Genomic DNA, 13,094 nt, shown 5'->3' on the forward strand with positions numbered 1-13,094 from the left:
GTCCTGCAGCTGCCACTTTGCCGACGCGCGTTATGAGTGCGCGGTCGGCAAGTGGTTAAAGAACAAGTGACACCCATGCTAACCTAGAAATAAAAAAACACATCTATAAGTAGATAAATACTTACATAACAGTTGTATTGCACTGTCCACGTAATGATTCCTGTGAATTTTTTTTTTAAAACGCAAAGAATCCTATTCTTGACAGTTTCCATATTGATTACCTTTGAATGAAAATAATCCTGACATTTCCTCCCTGACTCTTTTTTTCTCCTCTTGCTAATTGTGTATTTGTTACCTGCCCTTCTCCCAGAGTCTTCAGACACTCCCACTGAAGTCAATACGAGGAAATGCACTGTCTTATGTCATTAGAAGGAGGGGGTAATAAAGGGAAAAGGGGGAATATATTATAGATAAAAAAAGACCCCCCAGCATGCAACTGTGTTGCCAGCCAATGGCAATTAAAGGGCCAGATTTCCATCACATGTGATCAGGAACGTTTGTTTCAGTTAATAAAATTCTGAAGTGTATTAGTAGCTTAAGCCCTCTGCAATGTACCCCTAAGTAGCATAACACAATCTTAATTTACAGGAGGAAAGAAAGTTTTGATCAGGCAAAGACTTGATGTGGGAATGTTCGTTTCATTCAACAATTTATCAATGAAATGTTAAAAAAGTAAGGAAACATTCATTAGGTTAATCCATCTACTAAAAGGCCCACAGCTGCATACAGCCCATAAATAATTTCTAATTACCTTATTAGTAAATGTAAACTCATTTAGGTTGGAAAGCATTTTCAGTCAATCACCGTCTGACAAACTAAACTACTTTAATATTATCGTATATAAAATATGACTGCAGCATCTGTTCAGATGTTTGTAATAGGAGCAAAGTTCTCCAAGAATGTAGTAATGAAAGGGACATGGAGGTGGGCCAGAGCAACCCCAGGTTTATATCTAGTATAGTACAAAGAGGTAGCAGGGGGGCACACCTTAACCAAAGGGTTGGTGTATAACCTGAGGTGCCAAGACAAGTCACCAACTGTTCATGCAGTCATATGTAGATTCAGGTTAGCACACCGACTTGTAGATGCAATATTTCTGTTTATTGCTTCTTCGCACATGCTATGACAATTGTTTCGGGGCCACGAAGGGTCCCCTTCTTCAGTAAGTGCAGACAAAATGTTTGATAAAGCATTGAACAGAAATATTGCATCTACAGGTCGGTGTGCTAACCTCAATCTACATATGACTGCAGGTTTATTTTTAGCAGATGTGCTATTCTATTTCTTCTGGTGGGATCTTGCCCAGAACCCAGGCGACTAAAACGAAGACTCCAGTTTGTTGTGAAAATATCTTGCATGTGCGAAAAGCCTTTAACCGAGAGCACCAACTATTGGCAAGGCCGGATTTATACTTTTTGTGCCACTAGACCACATGTGTCGAACTCCAGGCCTGGAGGGCCAGATCCATGCCAGTGTTTAGGATGAACTGAGAAAGAGAGGAATGTGTTCTACCTGATGGACCACACCTTTCCCGATTCAGACCCATCAATTCATTTGAGCTGTATCAAAAATGTGTGAGGATCTCGGCCCTCGTAGGACCAGTTTGACATACCTGCACTAGGCATAGTATGTTGTGGCTCGCCATTTGTAGCACATCTCTCCCATTCTATGTGCAGCCCCCTCTTCCGTGTATCATCCATGTACTGTAGCCCCTCTCTTTCACAAACAGCTTCCTTGGGAATCAGTTTCCCTTTTTAATGTGTTGCTCCCCATTTTAAGCATCCTCATTCATATGTAGCAACCCCTTCTTTCATGTCCACATGCCACCTTGTGCTGCAGCCGCCCAAGGCCTTCGTGGCCTTTCCAGAAATCCAGCCAAGGCAATTGGGATCTGTCCTCGATACTATTCACCAAACTATTACAAAGCCAAGCCTGCCTGTTGCAGCGCGGTGTGATAACTGTTCCAAGCTTTTCTCTCCCATTAAATTCTTTATCAGTTTCTGTTGAACTGTTAATTTCAGTTTGTTTAACTGGTACTAGGAACAGAATTATTCCACATTCTTGAGTTTTGAGTGAATGCATTTCTTTATCATATAATTATCTCTGTATCTTGGCTTTTTAGAGACACTTGCTAAATGAAAAACAAAGAAGAGAGACAGATTCAGCTTCTGCATCTCATACAAAAACATGGGTTTGTTGCATTGTAGTTTCAACTAGCCACACGCTATAAAAACAATTTGAAAACAAAATGAACAATATAGCGAAATAAAAATGAGAAACAGTAAAATACAATGTTGGCTTATGATGAATAGCAAGGGAAGGAGTATAGAGAAAGAAGAGGGAAAGGAATGCAGGTGTGGTACATGGCAATTGTGGAGGACATCATCTTCACAGAAAAACTAGCCATTACTATTCAAGCTATGTGGGACATGTGATGTACAAACAATTGCAGTTCTCATCAGCTCCAACATAAATGGGAATGTAGATGTGTGTATAATGTGCCTGTATAATGTATTTAATACGTCTTGTGAAACACTGTGCAGCCACAATACACAAATCGCATGCCTACTATTACACAGATGTATGAACACATTTACATGAGTTTTGTTTTTAACAGGTCTTAAAATGTTGAATATGATCAGTCTATGCACTACACTGCTGTTTTTGATTTAAGATTACATAAATTTTCTTATTGACAGAAATCTGATAATTATTTTTTCCTGCTCTAAGAAAATCAAAACTACAGACTTACTGCAGTTCAATCAAAATTTTACATGGTACTCTTGAATCTGATTCCTTAAAAAAAAAAATACAGGCAAATTTCTTTTTAGAAGATAGCATCTCACAAATACAGAGGTGGACAAATGTGTGATGCTGGGACCACACAATCGATGTGAATTATACGATTATTTCCGACATATCCAATTGACAGGTGATTGGACGGGAAGTTGTAGCATGTGTACATGTCCAAACTGCTTTTGATTGATAAAGGAATTGATATTCTGATGGTAACTCTGCAAATCGATTCATTTCTCGATTGGAAAGGGATCAGACATGTCGGAAATAATTGGCCAATTCCCGTCGATCAGACAGGAAATTGCGTTGTGTGTTCCCAGCATAAGTACCAGTACAACTAATTGAAAGAACATGCTTCACGCCTTCTTAAATAGGATTAAAGCCCCATGTATACCTGCAGGCTGTTAGTTTGTCACTTAGTAAGGCTAAGCAGGTGTGAAAGGTATTGCTTATTCTACAAAGATGTGTTGCTACTCCTTGAAAGGTTATAATCCCATTTAAGGTGCGTACAAACGCACTACAGAAGCAAACAGTCTGCGGACTTTCAGCAGACTGTAGTGCGTGTGTACGCACTGTTGGCGGAGTGATACGGCTGTTCCTGAACGATCAGCCGGGCGGATCGTTCAGGAACAGCCTTAGTAGTCCGCCGACAGTGCGTACACCTGCACTACAGTCTGCTGAAAACCCGCCCAGCGGGAGGTGCCAACGGACCCGTCGTTGGCTGCTGTAGTGGGTGTGTACGCACCATAATGCCCGTACACACACTCAAACCAAACACCTGATTGTCATCTGATTTGTGGTCTGTTGAGCGACAATCACACAGCAAATGACTAGATGAGTGACTGATAACAGGGCGTTTGCCTGATCTATCCAGTGGACTAACTCACACAAATGTTGAGCTGATATTGTGGCTACATGTGTACAATGTCATTTGAATTACGTACTTGTTTGAAATGTGGCCAGGTCATGCAGACCATTGTTTTACTTGCACGCGCAGTATGTTAATGAGTTGGTCGTTCAGTTGGTTGGTAAGCGGAAAATACAAGTCACGTGAAAGGTTTGTCATGGGGTTGTTCATGTTGTGGTGGTGTTCGTGCACTGGAGGCAGTGCACACGAGCCTTTACAGTGTTTTGTTTTTCAAACTAGCAGTTTTCTTTAGTTAGCATAATGAGATCTCGGATTACATAACCATTCGTTCAGCTATTTAAATGCAATTACAGGACTGTTTGGTATTGTTGTATATCCAACATGTAACACTTACTACGGAAAGTAAAGAAGAGAGTCTTAATAGGAGAAGTGAAAAAATATATAGACAAGAATGTTTATAGCAAAGACTATAAAAGACTAATCTCCAAGCAATATGATCTTCCAGGTACCAACTCACATATTTGAAACTTTAAGGTCCACAGGATTGTAAGCCTATAGATAACACTAACCCAGCTACCCCAGGACCCCACAATTACAGGTCATAGATCCGTCGTAAAAACAGTGTAATTGCCCAAAATATAGAATTTAAAGTACCCAATAGCTAAAAACAGAAAATTGGTTTATTCTGACATGACCTTCTAAGATCCCTGACTCGAGTCCTATCTATCACACATCTAGCATACAAACTGAATCATGCCGTCTTGCCAAAGCACCTGCTGATAGGTGCAAAAATCTCATTGAGAAAGTAAGAGGAATAATTTGTTTGCATCGATTTCCCTCTAAAGGTCATGCAAAAAAAAGAAAAAAGAAAAAAAATACTGGGTTAAGATTTTCCTCATCTTTGTCCATGGCACTTTAATTTGAGTTATTCAAAATTTTCTGTTAAATCAAAACTCAAAAGCAACGTCAGATTTTTTTGCCAAATACAAATTATACAATGATGGGTGCCAATTATTTTTGTCAGTTTGAAAAGATTGATCTGTGTGTGGAAACCTTCATTTTCAAGCTGTATGACAGGGTAAAGCAAGTTGCTAGCCAACTGTTTCATGTGCAATCGTGTGCATTATCACAGTAGCGGTATCAGACAAAAGTTGCTCAAAACTGATTGCAAAGTGAGACTTCAGTTAAAACTTTTTAAGTTTTGGATAAAGTAAGGAAGGAGCATAACATGTCATTTATTGCTGTTTTGGTTTAGTTTGGTGAAATGTTTCCTCACTTACTAACCTATCATTGAAGGGTGATGCTGGCAGCAATGCAATTGGCTTTTTTTTTTTTTTTAAACATAATTTAGCAATTGGCCTTTTTAACCACAAGCCGCATCAGTGCAGTATAACTATACCCGAGTTGCTCTCTAACCGTTCCAGGGGTGTAGATATTTGTTTTCTTGTTCTTATGGTGGGCGTGCACGAATGCGTGCTCCCGCGACCCCCCACCCCCCATGGCAGTGTGCTAATGCACCGATCAGTAAATGGGAAAACAGTTCCCATTCATTGATCAAAGTGACTGTGTCAATGATCGCCAGCAACAATGAGATGCCTGCGGTCATTGTATAAATGCAAGTAACACTTTCTCGGGTTACTTCCTGTGAAAGTACTAGTGAAGTGGCTAAAAAGTGTGAATACCTGTCAAGATTTCAATGCTACCAGTGCACCTGCTGAGAACATTCCCCTCAATTCCTGTTTGAGTGACAGGATCATTGCAAACACGATGCATGGCCAACTCTCTGTAACCGTCACCTAACCGTCACAAGTCTGCATAATCTGTTTTTCATCTGCTCCATCCATATCATTCACCGTGTTTGTTCACCATACTCAAGTGTCCCCCCGCTGCTGCTGACTACTTCGCCCGGTCCCAAAGCTCACAGACCGGAGGGTGGCAGGAGCATGGGGATCCCCATTAAATTATAATACACCCATTCTCCCTATCAACAGGGAGAATTTTCATTGGTCAACCATGAACCAATAAGAATCTGACCTATTTCTGATGATTAATTGGTCTTCTGCATTCCAATGGTGATCTCCATGCTTCTACATGGCACCGAACTGTTTACCAGAACCGAGCAGAGAAATGGTGGAGAAACTGGAGGACACGTGAGTACTTGTGTGGTGGCAATCGGAGTGGATGTAGTGGACGTGGAAACCAGCCTAGAGTGAATGGACACCGTCTGTTCTTATAAGTGCATCCGTGCACCCAGCGTTTTTGCACTTCATTTTGAAAAATTGTGTCAGGTCACAAGTGGAAGCAGATCCCAATTTTAACAACAGTAGGATCTGCCTTCTGTGTTTATTGGAGGTGCAGAAAACATACTGAACGGGTACATTTTCTGCACAAGTGGGAACCAAGCCTGTGTTGCCTGTAAGGATTGAGCTTGATAGTAGGTTGTGATTGCAGACATGTGGTTCAGATATAGCCAAGCTGTATGTAATGTTTCTATGGAGAGGAGGGACAATGGGTTGGTGCACGATGGAGTGGCTTCCAGGGGGTGGGGATAAGCACAAGAACAATGCGCTCCCTCGTCGGTGTCATTTACAGATTTGTTAGTTTAATAAATTCACTGAATTTAACTTTTCTTGTTCATAAAATATAATTGACACATTCTGGGTAATGGTGCTAATGAGGCTATGTGTTCTATGTAGCTGACAAGTATTAGGCTCAGTTCCCACTTCAGCGGATGCAAAATGGACATGGTAAGCATTCCATCCATTTTTCATCCGCTCTGCTCTTACGTGATTGCCAGTTACGTGTCCCACTGCTGATCGGTACCTCAATACTCAGCCAGGAGGACGGTGGAGCATAGCACTCTCTATAAGAAGCAATAGACCAATTCTCCCTAGAAACAGGGAGAAGTTTTATGGACCAATGAGAATTCTCCCTGTTGCTAAGGATTCCCATTGGTCTTTTGCAGCCCAATGGAAATCCCCATGTTTCTGCCAGGCAATGAACTGTGTATAAGAACAGAGCAGTGGCAGGACACATGGGCTGTAGCCTGCGGTGCTCCTGCTGTAGCCTGGGGCAGATGCATTCTCCCATAGACTATCTGGGGAATGTATCCGCCTGGCCCACTGATCCATTGCAGAGTGACAATTATGAATGGCTTATTTTTTAAATTTCAGCTGTTCACTGACGGGTTTTAAGATGAACGGATAACAAAACTGTCCATTTTCCGCTCAAGTGGCAACGCAGCCTTGCTGTAACTGCCTGCATATGAGCAGGCAGGCAGTTCAAACCAGGTTTATTTTATTGGTTGTATTCCAAGGGTGACAATTTAACCTCCTGAGCTGTATATGCCCGACACTGTCGGGCATGCTGCTTCAGGGGTTTTGCTGGCCTCAGGTGTCCTCCAGAACAAATGTAACAGCTTTAGTGGCTTTATTGTAAGTTAGCAAGCACTAGGCTAGCTTGTTTAGGTCGCCGACACTACTAGATCACCCCCTGATCCCCCCGACCTAACCGTTATATATTACCCAGCCTGGTTCCAGCGATCGTGCAGCCTCCCCGCACAGCTCCGGTCTTTCTATGGGGAGGATCGGGTCTGCGCATGACGTCATGTACGATCCTCCCCATAGAGAGACCGGAGCTGTGCAGGGAGGCTGCGCGATCGCTGGAACCAGGCTGGGTTATGTGTATAACGGCTGAATCGGGGGGATTAGGTGGTAATCTAGGGTTGCCGACGACTTAACCAAGCTAACCTAGTGCTGGCTAACTTACATTAAAGTCACTAAAGCTATTAGATTTAGACTGGGGGACTCAGGCTAGCAAAACCTCCTGAGCGTTACGCTGCTCAAAAAACACGCTCCTGCTATGTCTAATCCAGGGATAATAAATCAATGCCTGTCACTAAAAGAGAAAAGATAAGTCGCCATAGTGATGTCTCTATATTTTCACCTGTTAAAAGACCAACTGAAAAAATAGTTTGGGGAAGCCATTTTGTGCGCTGCTTATGTGAGAAAGCAGCTTTTGTGTTTAGTATAATCTACTGACATCACAAGGCACAGACACACAACTCTATCCCACTGTATCAAGCAGTAATGTCAGGGCATCCATCTTATCTAGATAAAGGTTATCTGCTTTGTTAGTAATTCAGTGCAATGGGTGATCAGCTGACAAGCACAACAGGTTTTAGAAGGTCTTTCCTCTCACACACACAATACGTTTTTTATATTTCTTTTAAATTCAGGAAGTACAAGCGGTTTTTCTGTTGGACTGTAACTCTCACCAATGTATCACACACACACACACGTTCATTTTTTCTTCAGAGGCTTCCAGCGGGACCTGGGAGAAGACCGGATCCCAGGCGAGGGACACACGTGACTTCTAGGGGCTGAAAGAAGCCCCAGGTAAGTCTAGATAGATTAATTTCATCACCTCGGATATCCTTTAAGACAGAGTTCCCCAAACCTGTCCTCAATGCCCACCAACAGTACATGTTTTGCAGGAAACCACAAACTTGCACAGGTGGGGTAATTAGTGCCTCAGCAGAGCTGATTAACTACCTTTGTGGATACCCACAAAACATGCACTGTTGGTGGGCCTTGAGGACAGGGTTGGGAAACACTGCTTTAACCTCCCTGGCGGTAAGCCCAACCTATGCTCGGGCTAGCCACCGGAGAGGATCACATGGCCCCCGGAGGATTTTTTTTTTTTTTTAATAAAATTGATATGCTTAAACTAGCACTTGGCTAGCTAATCATGTCCCCCAAGTCCCTCCGCTCTCCCCCGATTACCTACCCACCAGGGATCCTGCGATGGCGCAGCCTCCCAATCAGCTCCAGGCATTCGCTATGGGGAGGATCGGGACTGCGCATGATGTCATGACGTCGATGACGTCAGACGTCATGTCCGATCGTCGCCATAGCGACGACTGAAGCTAAACGGTGAAGCTGCGGCTCTCGCGGGATCGCGAATGGGTAAATATTGCCGGCGGCGACCGGGAGGATCAGTGCGGTGCCGGGGGACTTGGGGGACAGAATTAGCTAGCAAAGTGCTAGTTTAAAGGAGTTATTAGGCAAAAAAAAATGAGTTTCACTTACCTGAGGCTTCTACCAGCCCCATGCAGCCATCCTGTGCCCTCTTGTCATCTGTCACTTACTGCTGCTCTGGTCCCCCTCCGTCAGCTAGTTTAGGCCGGTGGGCCGCATTGCGTAAATTTTTACACATTCCCGCTGGTGCAGGAACATTAGCACATACATTTTTACACGTTAGTGGGTCAACGCATAAAAATGTACGCGTTAAACCACTAACACGTAAAACTGTATGTCGGCAAAAACTAAACTACCTGACGGAGGGGGACCCAGAGCAGCAGTGAGTGACTACAAGGGCACAGGATGGCTGCATGGGGCTGGTAGAAGCCCCAGGTAAGTGAAACTCATTTTTTTTTTTTTTGCCTTTAAGCAATTAAATCTAATTTTATTTTAAAAAATCCTCCCGTGGACACAGCCTCTGAAACCGTGTACTGCCAGGGAGGTTAAGAAACAGTGAACTGCAACGTACACCATATGAAGCATGGTGTGACCTTAGACCATTAGAAGGTGGCCTTATCTCACTACTATACTCTACACTTTCGCAGCCCCTTGAATTTCAAAAACTTAAACCTATGCTTACCTGGGAATTAGAGCTTGGGTTTACACTTACACCAGAAAGGTGGTCCACAAAGGGCAGTACCTACATTTCACATATTGAAACCAATTATAAGGTTCTTCACCGAGCATAGATCACCCCAAAAAAATGACACAGTATTGACCCAAATAAAACCAATTTATGCTTTAGAAAATGTGGAAGAGTGGGAGATATCTCCCATATTTGGTGGTTCTGCCCGGTGGTACAAACCTTCTGGGCTGAAGTCACCTCACTATTAAATACAGCACTGGGAACCTCATTGGGCCCAGACCCCTGTTTGCTGCTATTTGGAGATAAACCCCCGAAATGGAATCATCCCTATCATCACCTGGTGCAACATGTAGCAAAGGCAGCCAGATCGCACATTGCCAGACAGTGGTTGCAATCCACACTCTCCATTCAGCTAACTGACAAAATTATATTAGATATTATGATCTCAGAGAATTCTTGCAATTATTAATGATACCTTCGACGTCTTCACTAAGACATGGCAACCCTGGCTAAACACCTTAAACCTAATAGGGCTTCGCTCTTGTGCATTCACTCTGTGACTCCATCTTGTCTGTTATATTAACTGCATAACCATGCTGACTCCCCTCTTATGTAGTCATGCTTAAATTCTCACTTCAGGTATGACTGCATATATGGTACCGGTTATATTTTTGTATGCGTTTTCATGTATGTATAGCTGCTGGGGAAATGTCAAAGTCCCTTAATTAGGCATGAGAAAACTTTTGGGTGTAACCTACCCATGTGTCAACATCAAACCAGTCTGCTATACTGCAAAAGATGCTACCTCAATATTTGTATAAGATGTTATGGTTTCTTTGCTGGCCGTGGTATCATGTAACAATTTTCCCCTTTTGTGTCTTGGAAATCACTATACATTTTATTCATCGTGTTACTTTTATCACTGTCATTACCACTTCTGTATTTCGTATTCTGTATGCTGTATCATTTTTTGTATTTTGTCACTAATTATGCATCTTGTAGATTAGTGTACACCATTGTCTGTATTATGTACCCCATGTTTGTTTCTTACTTTGTACAGTGCCACGGAATATGTTGGCGCTTTATAAATCAATAATAATAATAATAATAATGTATCCAGCACACTCCCATTAGGGACATATGAACAGTTGCTGTATTGTTTATTTGGTTCGTTTAACCCAGGGGTGCCCACACTTTCCCCCCGCCCGCCCCACGTAGGTTAGCCAGGTATATGGGCCCTCAGTGTAGGTTAGCCAGGTATATGGGCCCTCAGTGTAGGTTAGCCAGGTATGTGGGCCCTCAGTGTAGGTTAGCCAGGTATGTGGGCCCTCAGTGTAGGTTAGCCAGGTATATGGGCCCTCAGTGTAGGTTAGCCAGGTATATGGGCCCTCAGTGTAGGTTAGCCAGGTATATGGGCCCTCGGTATATGGGCCCTCAGTGTAGGTTAGCCAGGTATATGGGCCCTCAGTGTAGGTTAGCCAGGTATATGGGCCCTCAGTGTAGGTTAGCCAGGTATATGGGCCCTCAGTGTAGGTTAGCCAGGTATATGGGCCCTCAGTGTAGGTTAGCCAGGTATATGGGCCCTCAGTGTAGGTTAGCCAGGTATATGGGCCCTCAGTGTAGGTTAGCCAGGTATATGGGCCCTCAGTGTAGGTTAGCCAGGTATAGGGGCCCTCAGTGTAGGTTAGCCAGGTATAGGGGCCCTCAGTGTAGGTTAGCCAGGTATATGGGCCCTCAGTGTAGGTTAGCCAGGTATAGGGGCCCTCAGTGTAGGTTAGCCAGGTATAGAGGCCCTCAGTGTAGGTTAGCCAGGTATATGTACCTGCAGCGTAGGTTAGCCAGGTCCTCTGGACTCCTGGAACCTCCGGCAGGCAGGCCGCTGGCCAATAAGCATGTAGAGGAGAAGACGCGGTGAGGAGAGAGAGGCGGCGCGGCTGCTACGTCATGGCTGGGGGCGGCGCCGAGCATGTTACAAGCACGCACGTTGCAGGCTGCCTGCCACCGCCCCCAGCCATGACGTAGCTGCCGCGTCGCCTCTCTCCTCCCTCTCTCCTTGCCGCGTCTTCTCCCCTGCATTCTTATTGGCCGGCAGCTAAACATGATGAGCTGCTGGACACAAAATTTAATGAGACACGGCCAAGAGGCCGCGATCTACCGAAAAGGCGGTCGCGATCTACCGGTAGATCGTGATCGACCTATTGGTCAGCCCTGGTTTAACCTAATAAAACTTTTTTTGGAACTAAGAAACCTAGTGAAAAGGGATACTTGGTGTGCTTCACAGTACTGTGCATACAGTCCATAGTTACACAACTGTCTTGCTTTCCATCTAGCTGATTTAACCACTTGAGGACCGCGGTGTTAAACCCCCCTACTGACCAGGCTATTTTTTACTAAATTAGGCCACTGCAGCTTTAAAGCCTAGCTGCAGGCAACACAACTCAGCACACAAGTGATTCCTCCTCCCCCATTTCTCCCCACCAACAGAGCTCTCTGTTGGTGGGGTCTGATTGCCCCCCAGTTGTTTGTTTGTTTATAAATATTTATTTCATTATTTATTAAATACATTTGTGCATTTTTTATTTTTATATTTGGCCCTCCCTCCCCCGCCAGCCAATCAGCGTGAATGGCTGTTCATAGGCTTAAAGGGGCACTATGGTTAAATTCTTCATTTTAAGTCCCTTTAACATGAAGATTTGTATAATGTTAATGATAAGTATTATGGCTGATGAAAAGTATTTTGTACACGGATAGTACATATATATAGCTAAGGAGTCACGTCGGGAAGATTTACCTATCTGACGCCGATTAAGCAAAAACCATTGTGTGATAGGAGGCACTGCAACTGCTCTCCATGTTGCCGTTACATCTCTCCCCCCTCTGGTCCGCTCAGATGGGTTTATCCCAACTTGTAACTGCCGAATTCCGACTCGAGCTCTTTGCAGGCTGCCGCCACCGTGCGCGTACAGCACAGGACAGCGCTGTACGGCTCTATAGGTCCACGCTGCTCACTAAGGACCGCTGATTTGAAGCTGGTTACCACAGCAACGGACAACAATAGGTGTCTGCAGCTGTGCCAGCTTCAAATCAGGGGTCCTTAGTGAGCAGCGTGGACCTATAGAGCCGTACAGCGCTGTCCTGCGCTGTACGCGCATGGCGGCTGCAGCCTGCAAAGAGCTCGAGTCGGAATTCGGCAGTTACAAGTTGGGATAAACCCATCTGAGTGGACCAGAGGGGGGAGAGATATAACGGCAACATGGAGAGCAGTTACAGTGCCTCCTATCACACAATGGTTTATGCTGAATCTGCGTCAGATAGGTAAATCTTCCCGACGTGACTCCTTAGCTATATATATGTACTATCAGTGTACAAAATACTTTTCATCAGCCATAATACTTATTAACATTATACAAATCTTCATGTTAAAGGGACTTAAAATGAAGAATTTAGCCATAGCGCCCCTTTAAACCTATGACAGCCGATCACTTTTATGCCTGTCAGGGGGACAGCTGTGTCACACGGCTGTCCCTAGTACAGCGCTGCTGCAGATCGCAGCGCTGTACAATGTTTTCGCCGTCTAACAGTCTCCAAGCCGCGATTGCCCCCAGGAGACTGAAGTCGGAGCTCCACCTTCCAAGCGGAGATGCACGCACGATCTCCTGCTAGCCCCATAGAAGACCGTTCACGCCATTCGGCTTGGAGCGGGCCTGGGGCTGCGTTCACACCAATTGGCGTGCATCGGTCGACAAGAAGTTAAAACCTCTCA

At 44.2% G+C, this 13,094-nt stretch overlaps 1 protein-coding gene across 5 annotated transcripts in view; it reads right to left on the minus strand.

Annotated features, from left to right (window-relative positions):
- MACROD2 (mono-ADP ribosylhydrolase 2) overlaps window positions 1–13,094 on the minus strand; it is a 3,010,403-nt gene that overhangs the window by 1,591,476 nt on the left and 1,405,833 nt on the right. The window lies entirely within an intron of this gene.

The sequence above is a fragment of the Hyperolius riggenbachi genome, chromosome 4, assembly GCF_040937935.1.
Source record: "Hyperolius riggenbachi isolate aHypRig1 chromosome 4, aHypRig1.pri, whole genome shotgun sequence".
NCBI classification, from domain to species: Eukaryota; Metazoa; Chordata; class Amphibia; order Anura; family Hyperoliidae; genus Hyperolius; species Hyperolius riggenbachi.